The sequence below is a fragment of the Camellia sinensis genome, chromosome 4, assembly GCF_055761805.1.
Source record: "Camellia sinensis isolate YWXY chromosome 4, ASM5576180v1, whole genome shotgun sequence".
Taxonomy (NCBI): domain Eukaryota; kingdom Viridiplantae; phylum Streptophyta; class Magnoliopsida; order Ericales; family Theaceae; genus Camellia; species Camellia sinensis.
The window spans coordinates 206796395-206801247 of NC_138964.1; positions in this window are offsets into that span (position 1 = coordinate 206796395).

Here is a 4853-nt window from a genome sequence, read left to right on the forward strand (position 1 = left end):
GTTTTGGTGGAAAAGTTTTGGGTTTATCATTACTCTTGTCTTTTGAAATAGGGTCTCTGAAATTAGGCTTCTTTTTCTTTAAATTTTTTTTGAATTGTTTAGTAAACATAGCCGTCATCTTAGACTCTAAATCAAACTCAGTCTCAGGAGTTTTTGCAATCTCATGAGAACGAGTAAAAGCCACACTATCTTTTTGTTTTTTCTTAGAAATCTGGTGGGCTTCATAAGTCTGCAGGTTTCCAACCAACTGATCAAGCTTGAGGGTATCAACATTATGAGTCTCCTCAATGGCTGTCACTTTTGATTGGAACCTCTCGAGTAATGACCTCAAAATTTTTCCAACAACTTTAGCTTCAGGGATTTTTTCAGCGGGTATGAAACAGGAATTCACGATGTCACTAAGTTTAGTATAGAAATCATCAAACATCTCAGCATCACGCATAAAAAGGGTTTCAAAGGCAGAGGTGAGACGTTGAAGTTTTAACCTTTTAACAGAAGTAGTACCTTCGTGAATTGTTTCAAGAATGTCCCAAGCCTCTTTTGCTACCTCACACGTGCAGATACGACGAAGCTCTTCAGGTGTGACGAAGCAAAAAAGGGAATTGAGAGCCTTACTATTCCAACTCGAGTTTTGATAATCGGTTGTGTCCCATTTATCAAGGGGTTGGGGAATCTCAATACCATCAATGGTGATAATAGGTTTACTCCACCCATAGATCACACAGTGCTAAACTTTCTCATCGATGGATTTTAAAAACGCTCTCATATGAGCCTTCCAATAAGAATAGTTTATACCATCAAGCAATGGAGATCTATGGGTTGAGTTACCTTCACGAATTGAATCCATATCACCAATCACACAAAATCACACTCTTATGGTTTTGATAAAAACAAAGAGTGACCTGCTCTGATACCAAATTGAAAATCCTAAGTGATTCGTGATTAGATTAAGATTTAATTCCACCAATTCCCAAATATTCAAAACACACATTCTAAATCAATAAGCACTTACGAAAGTGGTTTAGATTGTTGTTTTCGAAAAACAATAAATCGACACAAACGATTTTTACGTGGAAAAATCACAATTGAAGCACCTCCAATTGTGATAAAAAAACCACGGGCGAAACGCCACTAACCAATCCACTACTGCAGAAAGAAAGATTACAAAGTTAACCAACAAATTACCAAATGCATCAAATTTGTCTTCAAACCTTCTGTAACTCTTTCACCACAGCTTTCATCTCGGAATTGATCAGTATGAAGTTGAATCCACAACCTCTAATGTTGAATCAACGATCACGTACAGTATCAAACTCCTTTGATTGTCCACGCTTGAATCTCTGGATTCCATTGAAGAAGAACTCTTTTAATTATGAAGAAACAAACTCCTTGATGTATGTATCTCAGATCATAGTTTTAAAACCCACTCAAAAATATCAAGGAAAACTAGAAAAACTATTCTCAAAGAAAACCTTAGAAAACCTTAAAGTAGATCTCCAAAAACCTAATCCTAGTTTAGGATTAAAATAGGTACTTATAGAAATTTGGAACTGTGAAGCTCGCTCGAGCGAAGACTCTTTCGCTCGAGCGAGGAGCTTATCTCGCATGACTTCCATAAGTGGCTTTGCTCGAGCCATGCACCCTGCGCTCGAGTGTACATTCATCACTTTCAGGTTTTTGTACAGACGCACTTCTTCGTTTCGAGCCAATAAACCTGCGCTCGAGCATACATTCATCTCTTTTAGGTTTTCACACAGACGCACTCTTCGCTCGAGCGAGGAATCCTTCGCTCGAGCGAGCAATACAAAACAGTATGGAAAATTACAACTCAACAACTTAAGTTTGTTCACGGGATTGACAAGACTAAGGGACCTAACAAACTAGAATGCACTTGAGATGTGTTGCAGAATGAAGAGTAAGAGCATATGAGGTAGTAGTGGAAAAGAAATGGTACAAGCCATGCAGATTAGAGCCTTTGTGAAGAGTTCTCTTCGTAACCTTTTCTTGAATCACAAAATGAGTATCATCAAAATTGATAATACAATTATTATCTTGAGCCAATTTTCGAACAGAGACTAGATTAGATAATAGAGAATCTGTATGAAGCATATTGCTAAGCTTAAAGAGATGATGAGAAGTGGGAAGAAGACCTTTACCAGTATGTTGTATAGGAATAGAATTACCATCGCCTATAGTAATCTGATCTAATCCTTGATAGGGCTAATAACAACTGAGATGGCTAAGATCATTGGTCATATGATTTGTAGTTACAGAGTCCAAGTACCATGGACTTGGAGTAGATGATGAGGATGGAGACATAGAAGTATTTGAAGTAGTGACAAAAGCTCTTGATGGTGATTGTGAACTGAAATTACTTGTTTGTGAAGACTAAGACTGAAATGGAGATTGAAATTGTGGATCCATACGATGCCAACAGTCTAATGCAGAATGACTAGAGCCTCTACAAATCTGACAAAATTGATTAGAAACTCTTCCTCCTTGGGCTCGAAATCTACCACTACCAGAACTTCTGTAAGATCCTCCATATCATCGGTATCCATATCCTCTGTAGGATCCTTGATTACGACCACCTCTTCCTCCTCTAGAATAAGATCAACCATGAGGTTGATTAAAATTCTGAGCTCGTGAATTGTCAAATCCCTTAACTGTAGAAAAAGCTACAGTTAGTTCTGTAGATTTTTTATTCTTTGAATCTAAATGAAGAGCCTCAGAACATAGCAAGGATGAGAGATTATCCATAGTAATAACTTCTAGTCAAGCACGAATTATAGTGGAAAAAGCATCATACTCTGAAGGAAGACCATTCAGAGTAATGAGGACCAGATCTTCATCATCAATGATAACAGAGGCCAAAGCCAACTGACTAACTATGACCTTGATTTTGGACAGATATTCTTCCATTGTATCTGATTTCTTAGCAACACTATTCAGTTTATTTTTTAATTGATGAACATGCAAACGAGATAAAGTCGTAAATTGCTTTTGCAGAGATGTCCATACCTCTAAACAGTGATAAAAGTGAAGAACAGATGCATAGATCGATGGTGTAAGAGTTGTAGTGATGCAACTTAACAAATGTGCATCAATCATAGTCCATTGAAGAAATTCGGGATTAGGCACTAAACTCCCTGTTGAATCAATGATTGTAGATGAAGGACATTTGATTGAGCCATTAAGGTAACCAAGAAGATTGGTTACTTGAAGAATATTCAAGAGTTGAGATTGCCAGATGATGAAATTTGTTCCGTTAAGCTTGACTGTGACAAAGGATAACAGATTAGGGATCAGTAAAGTCAAATTCAAAAGAAGATAAGAAGAAAGTGATGTTGTCATGGATCAGTTGCTCGATAGAGCTTAGTAAGCTCTGATACCATAAAGAAGTTTGTAATCAAATCTATTTCATTCTCAAAATGAATCTGTTTTGCATATATCACTCATACTTATATACAATATAATGGATCTAACAAACTAACAAACACTACGACTAACTCCTAACTCCTAACTAATTCTACAAATATCTATTTAAAATATCTAAGCTGATGACTTAGCAAAGCTAAGTTTGAAGCTGTGGTTGGAGCTGTAGCTTGGAGCTACTTCTGCAACCTAAGCTAAATGAGCTAGCTGGTATATCCTTAACACTCTATTTGCAAAGCCACCACTACTTGAACCTCACCTGAGAGATAACTCTGGAGCACAAAAACTAGTCCAATAGTAGGACATGCATCAGTAAACAGACACCCACACTCAGAACGCCCTAAAGTCACAACTCATCAATGAACACTAATAGCCCTACCCTCAACCAATGAAATGTAGATTTTTACAACCAACACACTAGCCACAACCCCATTACACTGAATAGCAGATCTATCGTACGTTTGAAATAATATCATGCACAGAATAATGCAAATCCTTCATACTAGACTTTACCTACAATGCCACTCTAACTTTCACCAATTCTTCCAAATTCGCAAAATTAGGTTGAGCATTATCAAAACAAACAATCATTCCTTAATTTCCAAACTGACCATAACATAGCCAAATGAACAATTTGCCACATCATCCTCACCTTCGACTAACTCCTTAGAACCAGCCCACCAACTCAGTAGGGACTGGACTGATCCAGGAGTGGCCCAACACAAACCCCACCAGTCCACAATCCGAAACCACACTTTCCAGATACAACTACAATGCAACAAAACATAATTCTATGTCTCCACCTTTCTCTTACAAATAACACAGAGAATGTTTACATTAGGCTTCAACACCCCAACCTTTTGTGTAAAGGCAACAGACTTCATCCTACCCCTCCATGCTAACCATGTCATGAATTGGACCATTGGGGAAGCAATATTATTCCAGATATTCATTACAAATCTGAAATTACACCCTTTACGCAGAGCCATCCAATTCTACACAGAGGCTATAGAAAAAGCACTAGATGGATTGGCCAGCCAGGTGCACTGATCCTCCTCGTGACTCCTTAAACTGGGTGCAACTTGAAGGTACTCATACAAGTTAGATAGATCCTCCCCTTCCCAAGCAAAGAGTTGTCTTCTAAACAAGAGGTTCTAGTCATCACCCTCATTTTTCCTTTGAAAGAAATCAAACACTGAACCATCTTTATGAACTGATAAGGAAAAAAGTCTAGGGAAAGCAAGAGAGAGGCTTTGATTATTGCACCACACATCCACCCAAAATTTTGTCCTAATACCATTCCAAATCACAATTTTGAAATTAGAGAAGAAGAACTCCCTCAATAATGGATTACATGAAGCTAAGAACAAAATATCCTTCCACAAAACAGAAACCCCCCTTGACTCCACTGCCAGTGG